The sequence below is a fragment of the Rhinatrema bivittatum genome, chromosome 9 (assembly GCF_901001135.1).
Source record: "Rhinatrema bivittatum chromosome 9, aRhiBiv1.1, whole genome shotgun sequence".
Classification (NCBI taxonomy): Eukaryota; Metazoa; Chordata; class Amphibia; order Gymnophiona; family Rhinatrematidae; genus Rhinatrema; species Rhinatrema bivittatum.
In genome coordinates this window covers 212,329,042-212,341,354 of record NC_042623.1, presented here as the reverse complement: position 1 = coordinate 212,341,354, position 12,313 = coordinate 212,329,042, and the positions used below count along the sequence as shown (strand labels likewise).

Genomic DNA, 12,313 nt, shown 5'->3' with positions numbered 1-12,313 from the left:
CAGCAGCTGTTAACTCTGTGAAACCTAAGAGATAAAATAAACTAGAGGTTGGTTGAAAAATAATGTAATTAGATTACAATCAAAAGATTTGCCTGGTTTTCAGAGCTGGATTATACATTGCCAGTACCTATAGGCAATGGAAGGGAAGGGGTTTGGCTGCATCTGCTGCTCAAACCGTGCCACACCCCCCAATGGGGGCAAGGGAAAGTTCCTTTTCTTGACCCCCCTGCTAAAATGATCCCCTCTTATAGCACCTCCCCTAACTTCTATGTCTTGGTGCTGGCCCCACAACAGAAGCAACAGCAAGGGGAGCCAACAAATTTAACGCGGGACCTCCTGCAGTCCTCGTGCACTCACTGACCCTGCAGCAACCTGCCTACTCCTTACACATAGGTTTCCTGTTACCAAGGAAACCTGTGTGAGGGAAGGACTCTCACAAAGCTGGTGGGCCGTGAGGGTTGCAGGTGGCCCCGCGCTGAGTTTCCTGGCTGCAATATTGAGGTGAAGAGGGATGATGTAAGAGCCTGAGGTAGCAGGCCTGGATTTAGGCATGCATCAGTGGCAACAACACTCCAGCAACTATAAAATTGTGGTGCCGGAGGCAGTTGCCTACTTTGCCTATACCTAAATCCAGGCCTGCTGGTTTTCTAGATTGCAATTTGAGATTGAACAAGAATGTTTCGGGAAAATTACATTACTATGACCAGGGACTTCATTACTTTCTTAGCATGAGATTCCCTGGATCATTCAGAAGCAATCCCTGATTGCACTTCAAAATCCTCTGCCCATCCAATAGGGGTAGAGTTTGAGCACAATCCCATAATTTTAATTTTTCAACCTCTCTGTAAAATAAACATTTTAGAAAGGAATATTTTCCATATTGATTTAAACTGGCCCTTTCAATAGTCACTGCAGCATATGTTCTCATATTTCACAGGAACAGTGTTCTAATTTGATTATAGAATCTGGATTATATGCAGATTACAATTACAATTAGACTGGCATAAGTTTTCAAGACCACCTAAAGCCTCCTCCTCCTCAGATATCAGATCCATATAATTCAGTTTTCTCCTGGACAAACATGGTTACTGATAGGAAAATAAGATACTTGGACTTTATTTTCTAGCTGTTAAAAATATGACTTTCCTAGCATGTAGACAGATGGACTCAGAACCAGTGGGTTACACTCCCCTGCCAGCAGATGGAGACAGAGCAAGCTGAATCACAGTATATATACTCCTGCAGTGACACCAGCCTGCCAGTGTCCTCCGTCTCCAGCAAATGGTGGACGTGTATCTCCCTATAGGGATTGCTTCAGAATTTGGAAGGAGAATTAAAAAAAAAAAAAGCGCTGCTGTCCTGCGGTGATACCAGATGGTCCCTCCCCCAGCTGAGAGTTCCTGAGGCGATTTCCGTGGTCCCTCAGATGTGTGCCTTGGTCTGGTAGCTGGTTTACGCCGGCGTGGACTTAGTTGATTGTACAGCTTAAAGGCAGCAGGTGCAGGAGGCTGAGCGTGGCGGTGACAGCAGATACCTTCTCCCCCTGCAGCCAGAGACCATCTCTGTTCTCAGCTGGTAAGGGCTCGAACGCATGTAAACTTAAAACAATAATAATATAAGAGGCAGAGACAGTGCAGATGGGTTTTGCAGGACTTTCTCTGATCTCTGTGCTCGGCGCTTCGTTCTAGCATTTGCTCCTGTAGGGTTAAGGGAACTGGGCAGCCTGGTGGGTTGAGCGGCTCTGGTGGGCTAGGCCCCACAGTTAGGCCTTTTTTCTGTGCACCACGTGGTAGGCCATGGCAGCATTTTCGCACACTTCTTTGCAAGCTCGACTGCCCTCTATAAGAATGTCGGTGTGTACAATGCATCTGGCTCTGCAAAAACATGCGCTCACTTTTGGGTGCAACTCTTGTGCACACATCTTTTAAGTTATCGGTGGTATGCCCAGATTTTGTGCGTTTGTTTTTGTGGTGATTACTCTTGGGCGCGCCTAATTTGTGTGCACATCAAATTTGTGCGTGTGAAATTTTTCAGTGGCTGAACGCACATTCTCCATTGGCTGTGCACTAATGGTGCCAGTGACCAAGAAACCTAAGCGCCTTTCTCTCTGCGTTGCCTGTCATATTCGGGCAATTCAGCCTAGAGCGTCCTCTAACATGTGTCAGTGATGTTTAGAAGCTCAGGGAGAATTGTCTCTCACTGATTTTGCTAAGCCTGGATCTTCCCAGACTGATGGTCTAGCTAAGGATTTGCCTGGAGGTACGCTGGACTTGGAACTTCCTTGACTGGTTACTTCGTAGGAGATGGCAGCTCAGTGGGCCCCACTCCAGTTCCTCCTGGGTTTGGCGTGGATCCTGCTGCCTTTTCTTCGGTAGAGGTTTTTTTACACAAGAACATAAGATATGCCATATTGGGTCAGACCAAGGGTCCATCAAGCCCAGTATCCTGTTTCCAATAGTGGCCAATCCAAGTCACAAGTATCTGGCAAGTACCCAATCTTTAAATAAATCACAAGCTACTATTGCTTATTAATTAATAGCACTTTATGGGTTTTTCCTCTAGGAACTTATCCAAACCTTTTTTAAACCCAATTACACTAACTGCTGTAATCACATCCTCTGGCAATGAATTCCAGAGCTTAACTATGCACTGAGTGAAATAATTTTCTTCGAGTTATTTTAAATGAGCTACTTGCTAACTTCATGGAGTGCCACTGGTCCTTCTATTTTCTGAGAGAGTAAAGAGAGTAAATAACTGATTTATATTAATTTGTTCAAGTCCTTTCATGATTTTGTAGACCTCAAACATATCCCCCCTCAGTCGTCTTTTCTCCAAATTGAACAGCACTAACTTCTTTAGTCTTTCCCCAAAGGGCAGCCATTCCATGCTGCTTATCATTTTGGTTGCCCTTCTCCGCCCTTTCTCCAATGCAACTATATCTTTTTTGAGATATGGCGACCAGAATTGCACACAGTATTCAAGATTCGTTCTCACCATGGAGCAATACAGAAGCATTATGACAGCCATCATTTTATTTGCCATTCCCTTCTTAATAATTCCTAACATTCTATTTTCTTTTTTTGATCGCCACAGCACACTGAGCCAACAATTTAAATGTATTATCCACTATGACGCCTAGATCTCTTTCCTGGGTAGTAACTCCTAAGATAGAACCTAACATTATGTAACTACAGCAAGGGTTTTTCACCCTATATGCAAGGTCCTCCTGAAATTTATCACAATACACTTGAGATTTAACCACGCTGCATAATTTTGTGTTATCTGCAAATTTGATCACCTCACTTGTCATATCCCTTTCCAAATCATTTATAAATATATTAAAAAGCACTGATCGAAGTACAGATCCCTGAGATATTCCACTGTTTACCTTTTTCTACTGTGAAAACAGACCATTTAATCCTACTCTCTGTTTCCTGTCTTTTAACCAGCTTGCAATCCACAAAAGGGCATTGCCTCCTATCCCATGACTTTTACGTTTTCTTAGAAGCCTCTCGTGTGGATCTTCGTCAAACACTTTCAGAAGATCCAAATACATCACAACTACCGGTTCACATTTGTCCATATGGAGTGGTAGAGCAGCAGACCAGGGTTCCAGTCCCACTGTTGCTCCTTGTGACTTTGGGCAAGTCACTTTACCCTCCATTGCCTCAGGTACAAATTTAGATTGTGAGCCATCTGAGGATAGGGAAATACCTACAGTACATTAATGTAATGCACTTTGAAGTGCTGAAAAAAGTGTGAAAGCAGAATATAAAAATCTAAATAAATAAATAAACATGTTAATTCACTCCTTCAAAAAAATGTAGATTTGTGAAACAAGACTTCCCTTGGGTAAATCCATGTTGGCTGTGTCCCAACAAACCATATCTATCATGTTTTGTGATTTTATTCTTTATAACAGTTTCCATGATTTTTCCCAAAACTGGTCAGGCTCACCGGTCTATAGTTTTCCTGGATCATCCCTGGATCCCTTTTTAAAGATAGGATTATATTGGCCATCTTCCAATCTGCAGGTACATCGGATGATTTTAATGAAAAGTTACAAATTAATTGAAATAGGTCTGATAATAGATCTAAAATTTCATTTTTTAGTTCTTTCAGAACCTTGAGATGTATACCATCTGGTTCAAGTGATTTACTACTCTTCAGTTTATCAATTAGTCCTACCACATCTTCCAGGTTCACTGTGATTTTGTTCAGTTCATCTGATTCATCACCCATGAAAACCTTCTCCAGAACGAGTATCTTCCCAACATCCTCTTCAGTAAACACCGAAACAAAGAAATTGTTTAACCTTTCCCTGATGGCCTTATCTTCTCTAAGTGCCCCTTTAACCCCTTGATCATCTAACGGTCTAACTGACCCCCTCGCAAGATTTCTGCTTCGGATATATTTTTTAAAGTTTTATTGTTGGTTTTTGCCTCTACGGCCAACTTCTTTTCAAATTCTCTTAGCCTGCCTTATCAGTGTCTTACATTTAACTTGCCAATGCTTATGCTTTATCCTATTTTCTTCTGATAACTCCTTCTTCCAATTTTTGAATGAGTTATTTTGGATAAAATAGCCTCTTTCACCTCATCTTTTAACCATGCCAGTAATCTTTTTGCCTTCTTTCCACCTTTCTTAATGCATGGAATACATCTGTACTGTTCTTCTAGGATGGTATTTTTTAACAATGTCCATGCCTGTTGAACATGGTTTACCTTTGTAGCTGCACATTTTAGTTTGGGGGGGTGGGGGGTTGTTTTGGGGTTTTTTTTTTAACTATTTTTCTCATTTTATCAAAGTTTCCCTTTTGAAAGTTTAGTGCTAGAGCCATGGATTTACTTACTGCCCCCCTTCCACTCATTAATTCTGATTTGATCATATTATGATCACTATTGCCAAGCGGCTCCACCACCATTACCTCTCTCACCAAATTCTGCGCTCCACTGAGAATTAGATCTAAAATTGCTCCCTCTCTTGTCAGTTCCTGAACCAATTGCTCCATAAAACTGTCATTTATTCAGTCCAGGAACTTTCTCTCTCTAGCATGTCCTGATGTTTCACTTACCCAGTCAATACTGGGTTAATTGAAATCTCCAATTATTACTGCACAACCAGTTTGGTTAGCTTCCCTAATCTCTCTTAGCATTTCACTGTCTGTCTCACCATCTTGGCCAGGTGTATGGTAGTATACTGCTATCACTATACTCTTCCCCAACACACAAAGGATTTCTACCCATAAAGATTCAATTGTACATTTAGTTTCATGCAGGATATTTCTCCTGTTGGATTCTATGCTATCCCGGACATAAAGCTCCACCTAGCCACCAAGGTACTCTTCTCTGTCATTGCGATATAATTTCTATCCCAGTATAGCACTATTTCATTGGTTATCCTCTTTCCACCATGTCTCTGAGAAGCCAATTAAGTCTATGTCAGCATTCACTGCTATACACTCTAATTCTCCCATCTTACTTCTTAGACTTCTGGCATTAGCATACAAACATTTCAAAGTGTGTTTTCTGTTTGTATTTACATTCTACTTTTCAGTTGACTGGGATAAATTGGAATCTTTTAGCTTAGGCGCAGTCCTCAGTTTCAACCAGTCCTGTTCGGTAGGATCCTCAGCCGGTGGCCCTCCCTCTTCCACTCCTATGTTTAAGCATCGAAGCACGCCTCAGTTCACTGCGGGTATTCCCAATGAGAATCCGGATGGCACTGATGATGAGGCAGATCCTGATTCCCTGGAAGATGGGGAAATTCCTCCAGCACTGGAACCATATCAGACCATGTTGCATTTCTATCATAAGAGATGAACTGCCGGCCCTGATTTCCCAGACCTTGAAGATGCTGGGTATACCTGGAGCAGATTCCATATCTGAGCCAAAGAAGAATCCCATTTTGGTTTCTTGTGTAAATCCTCTTGTTTTTTCCCTGTTATGGATGCCATTCAAGATTTGATTGATCTTGAATGGGGCACTCCGGAGGTAAATTTCAAAGGGAGTCTGACATTGGAAGGCATGTACCCACCCCCTTAATCTGGCGGTGAGAGAGCGTTTGCCGTTTTCTGAAAGTGATGCGCTTGTCTCTACTGTCTCTAAGCGGATGACTATCCCCATGGAGGAAGGAGTGGTCTTGAAGGATGTGCATGATAGGAGGACTGAGGTCTTCCTTAAGCAAGCCTTTCAAGCAGTGGCAATGACTTTACACATAGCTTCTGTTGTGCCCTATTGGCTCTGCTCTTGTCTGCTTCTTTCTCAGGTGGTTGATGATTCTGGAGTGAATTCCAGAGCAGTTATGGAACCCATTGCCACCTTTTTAGCAGATGCAGTTTGCGATTTGATCCGTACTTTGGCTAGAGGAGTGGCTTTGGTAATAGCAGCCAGGCATCAACTATGGCTGCAAAAATTGGTTGGCCGACACCGATCTCCAAAGCGAGTTGGAGAAATTGGCCAGTAAGTGGGGTGAATCTCTGGTTCCTTAGTTTCCAGAGGATAAGAAGCAGTTGAAGCACCCCTTTGGTATGAGGGGTCATCTCAGGGGTTCCAAGAAGTTTCGTCCCTACAGAGGGTTAACCTTTCAGAGGACTCAGATTTTCAGCAGGACTCAGTCCTTTCATCCCAGACAGCCCAAGTGAGATGTGGGCTCAGGTAGCAGATTCTCCTGAGCCTCACAATGAAGGTTTGCCGACCCACCTTCGGGAACAAGAAATATGGGATGCCTCTCTTTTATCAGAGGTAGGTTGAAATCACACTGGATCAGTGGGTCCTGGAGGTAATACAAGAAGGATATGCGCTGAAATTTCACAGTATTCCTTGGGACGTGTTCATGGTATCTCCATGCCACACCCCACTGAAGAAGCAGGCAGTGGAATCTACACTATTAAGGCTTCTCAGGCTGAGGGCTATAGTTTCAGTGCCTATGTCTCAAGAAAGTATGGGGCAATTTTCCATTTATTTTGTTGTGCCCAACAAGGAGGGCTCCTTTTGTCCCATCTTGGATCTCAAGGGCGTCAACTGTCATTTGAGGGTGACTCATTTTGCATGGAAACCTTGTGCTCAGTGATAATAGCCGTGCAGTTGAGGGAATTTCTGACCTCCTTGGATCTGTCTGAGGCCTGCCTTCATATTCCCATCAGATTGGAGCATCAACGTTTTCTGCATTTTGCAGTGTTGGGATGCCATTATCAGTTTTGGGCGCTGCCTTTTGGTCTAGCCACCACTCCCAGAATTTTTTCCAAGGTTATGGTGGTAGTAGAGGCAGAGTTGAGAAGAGAGGGAATCCTAATACACCCGTATTTGGATGACTGGCTGACTCGAGCCAATTCTCTGGAAGAGAGCCACCTGGTGACCCGCAAGGTGATCTCCTTGTTGCAGGAGCTCGGTTGAGTGGTGAACCTGGCCAACAGCAGTCTTCAGCCATCTCAATTGTTACAGTATCTGGGTGTTCGGTTCAATGTGAGGCAGGCCAAAATCTTCCTACCAGAAGTATGGATTCAGAAGTTGATATCACAGGTGTGTCTCTTGGTGAACACTATATGCCCAGGGCCGGCGAAAGCACTAAGCAAACTAGGCCTGGGTCTAGAGTGCTGACTATTAGGGGGTGTGAGCCATGTGGAACTGCGAGCGGTGGTGACACATAGCAGCAAAGAGGAGTGGAGATTTGGCGGGCAACTACTCTTCCCCACTGTCTGGGAACAAACCAAAAACCCTTCATAATAAGAAAAGATGAGTACAATTCTAGCCTCTCAAGCACCTGGATCTCTCCCTGACACAAAACATCTCCCCGCAGTCTCCAACAAGCCCCTCAAGACCTGTAACCTTTCAGTCTTGCAGACTAGCGGGTCGGCCATTACCTCCCAAATCATCTACCTCACACTCCAAAGAGCCTGCAATATCAGGGCCCGCAAATTGACCTCATACAATAAACTGGTGCTCAGCAGCTTTGCAACCTCTCTTAGGCCACAAAAAGAAAAAAAAAGTCTCAACCGAGGAGGACAGAGCAGTACTCTGAGCAGAGCCCGAGAACCAACCACCATTTTGTGTCCCTGAAACTGTTCCGCACCACCTCTCTCCTCTCAGGATCCCATTGGTTTGCAGGGACCCTTCCTCATGCTGCCATGGAAATAGCGGATCCTACAGCCCCATTGCCACTCTGCGGCCCCAGCGCAACAATCCTCACCATAGCTGTGGTTCAGATGGCTCGGCTCTGCTCACCAGCTGATCCTATCAATCAACAAAAATTCCATCGCAGAGACAGCTCCACTCGGCGGCTATTTATGCCGCAAGTGAAGGTGTGTGAACTGGAAGTTCTCCATGTAATAATGTTCCACTCTCACAACCTCCGGATACTGATGCCAAAGAGGAATAGGCAGGCCAAAGAGGAATAGGAATTCATCAGGCAGCCCGCCAAATCTCCACTCCACTTTGCCACCATGGCGCCGCCACTCGCAGTTCCACATGGCTTGTGCCCCCTAATGGGGGTTATGGTGCGACTGGGGGGAGTGGGCTCAAGGCAGAAGGTGCCTAGGATGCCTAATTTCCTTGCACCGGCCCTGTATATGCCCAATAGTGTGATCCTGTGTACAGGTACTCTGTTTAATGGTAGCAATCCTGGAAATGGTGCTGTAGGTGTGTTCCCTCCTATCTCATTGGAACCCGAAGTCTCAGGACTATACAGTTTAGCTCCACTTGCTGATGGAAATCTGCTCTCACCTCCAGTGGTGGTTGCAGGAGGATCATCTGAGAAAGGGTGTTTCCTTAACCTCACCAAACTGATTGATACAACAGATGTGAGTCTCCAGGGTTGGGGCGCTCACTGTCAGGAGCTAACGGCGCAAGAATGCTGGAATGCCAAAGAGTCCCTCTGGAGCATAAATCACTTTGAAGCCCAGACGGTCCAGTTGGCATGCTTGCAATTCAGCCACAGGCTGCAGGGTCAAGCAGTCCGAGTGATGTTGAACAACGCAATGACAGTGGCTTACATCAGTCGGTAGGAGAAACCAAGAGCCAGCAAGTGTCACAGGAAATAGGATCTGACTTGGTTATGTCTTATGGTTTGGCCCTTGAGAGAGCTTGCTTGTTAAAGCATGGCTATTCTTCTGTGGTGATTGCCACCTTGCTTTGTGCTTGAAAGCTCTCCACTTCCTTAGCCTATGTGTGAGTTTGGAGAGTGTTTGAGGCCTGGCGTGAGGATGGAGATGTTATTCCTCGTTTGGTTAAGATCCCGCTCATTTTGGAATTTTTTGCAGGATGGTTAAATAAAGGCTTGACCCTTAATTCCTTGAAGGTACAGGTTGTGGCTCTTACCTGTTTCAGGGGCCAAGTGAATGGTGAATCCTTATCTCTCATCCTGATGTGGCCCATTTTTTGATGGGAGTGAAGCATATTCGGCCTTCATTGAGGTTATTGGTTTCATTGTGGAGTCTTAACACAGTGTTGGATTTCTTGGCAGGCCCTACATTTTGACTACTATGTAGACTTTCCTTGTGGTTATTAACCTTGAAAACAGGGTTCCTGATGGCGATATTTTCTGCGCATTGAATTTCCAAGCTGTAGGCCTTGTTTTGCCAGGAGCCATTCCTTTGGGTGACTCCAGGGGCGTTACAACTGCGTACTGTTCCCTTCTTCTTGCCTAGGTGATCTTGGATTTTCACTTAAATCAGTCCATTTTCTTGCTGCCCTTGGATAAGGTCAGAGATGCGGAGGAGTATCTCCTCTTGCGTCCCTTGAATGACGTGCGGTATCTGGAGGTTTCTGAACCTTTCCGAAAGATGAATCGCCTGTTTGTCCTTCATGGTGGAAGGAAACAGGTCAAACCAGCTTTGTAGGCTGCAATAGCTTGCTGGATTAAGGAGGTGGTCACAGCCGCATATGAGGAGATTGAAAAGCCGTTGCCTACTCAGGTGAAAGCTCATTCCACTAGGGCTCAGGCAGTGTCATGAGCGGAGGTTAGATTATCTCTCATCGACATTTGCCGAGCTGCAACATGGTCCTCCTTACACACTTTTTCTAGGTTTTATCAACTGGATGTGCAGGCCCGGGAGGAAGCAGCCTTTGCACATGCGGTATTGAGTGGACCACGAGTAGTTTTGGCACATCCCACTGGTCCTGAGGCCATCTGTCTACATGCTAGAAAAGGATAAATTTCTACTTGCCTGATTATTTTGTTTTCCTTAGTTAGACAGATGTACTCAGCTTCCTGCCCTTGGCTGTCGAATGATTGTGTCAATGGACCTTCTGTGGGGCTACGTGTTCCAGGGGATTACTGGTAAGTGTTCATCTAGTCCCTAGATTGGGGTACATTCATTCATTGATTGATTTCAATATTGTTGGTTGAGTACAGTAGTGGCTGACTGTTTTTAATCACGTTTGTTGCTAGTCTGGCCACAGTTGCTTTTGAAGAGAATAGGCAGGTTGATGTCATGCAGGAGTATATATACTGTGATGTCAGTTTGCTCCATCTCCATCTGCTAGCAGGGGAGCATAACACTGGTCATGAGTCCATCTGTCTACACTAAGGAAAACGAAATTATCAGGTAATTAGTAATTTCTCCATATTCAATCATGGAAATCCATATTAATGTAACTTATTGAAGTTTAGCCTGCTGCTTATGTTTTTCATTTCCCCTGAATTGCTTCATATGTGGAGAATATATTCTAGGCCTGTCTACTTTAAGAGATAATAATATTGTCATGGCAGGTTAATGGTCTCTGGCTGCAGTACACAACTGGCTGAAGCTCTTTTAGGAAAGAGAATGGTGTCAAGGTGTTTACTCAGAGCGTGGAGCCATTGTCTGTTTACAAGCCTGCCCTTTCTACATGTTCACCAACTCATTTATCTTATACTTAGGGGGCCTTCGTTCTCAATTTTTATTTTTTACCAGGAATTTCTTAGTGTTTGTTACAAGAACAAAAATATTTATCCAGAAAAATTGTTGTCTTCCACTCACTTCTTCCATTTTTCTTCTTCTTTTTTTTTTTAAATTTGACAATTTTTATTGGCTGCACAACACACAGTGCAAAATACAAAATGAGCATGAAAGCTGAACATAATGTGTAAACAGTAATTGAAAGAACAATATACATCCCCTACCCCCTCCCCCCTCCCCCCATGAAGGAGTCTCAGTCCAAATAAAAAGTCCATCTGATCGAGGCAGCGAGCTGTGAAGGAAAGGGTTAAATACAGCAAAACAGCATATCAAATAATCAGTACCAACGAAGAGCATGTATCGACGTAGACGAAGAGAAATGGATACAAAGGACCCCAATCACCCATTAGCCACGGTGAGTGCAAAAAAGACCTCCATGTTCAATAGTAAAAAGTGAGGGAATGTGCAGACCCCAGACCCAATCTCCAAGGCTACTACCGGCAACTAAGAGCCACCCAAAAAATCAATAAAAGGTTTCCAGGCCTTTGTAAAGGCAGGAAGGCGTTGATGCTTGACCGCTGTCAGGGAAGCTAGCGTATAATAAGTATGGAGCTTCGCCTGAATCTCTGGCAATGTGGGCACACGTTCAGACTTCCAATAAGCGGCAATAAGGCTGCGGGCGGCAATAAACAGTTGAGCACAGAAACGCCAGTACAGTTTAGGGATAGCATCTGGGAAGATATGTAGCAGCGCAATCGCTGCCGAGGGAGAAAGAGCCATAACTAGGAGACTACTCAGCCAAGCAAAGACCTCCTGCCATAGAGCTGACAGTTTAGGGCAATCCCACCAAATATGCATATACGTACCTGTCTGGCAACAGTTACGCCAGCATTGATCGTCAGTGTGGGGGTAGAACTTATGCAATTTGTCAGGGGTGTGATACCAGCGATATATCATTTTAAAACAATTTTCCTGTAGTTTAGCCGATATCGAACAGCGTCCTGGCCGCCATCAATACCGCATTCCATCCCCCTTCACCCAACTGCAATTGTAAATCAGCCTTCCATTGTGAAACAAATGTACACTTATCTATTCCCTGTTGAAAGAACATTTGATACAGTTTAGAGGTTACACCTTTAAGTACATCACTGTAGGAGAAATATGCTTCTATCAGAGAACGTCCTGGGCGTAACACATTAATACCCTGCAAGGCCCGGATGTAATGAACAACTTGGGCATACACCAGAAAATTGGGGGATGGAAGATTATAGGGATGTGAATCGTTTTAGGACGATTAAAATTATCGTCCGATAATTTTAATATCGTCTTAAACCGTTATGGAACACAATACAATACAGATTCTAACGATTTATCGTTATAAATCGTTAGAATCGTGAGCCGGCACACTAAAACCCCCTAAAACCCACCCCCGACCCT

General features: G+C 44.3%; 1 protein-coding gene across 3 annotated transcripts in view; it reads left to right on the top strand.

The window, feature by feature from the left end:
- ERICH6 (glutamate rich 6) overlaps positions 1 to 12,313 on the top strand; it is a 285,150-nt gene that overhangs the window by 256,362 nt on the left and 16,475 nt on the right. The window lies entirely within an intron of this gene.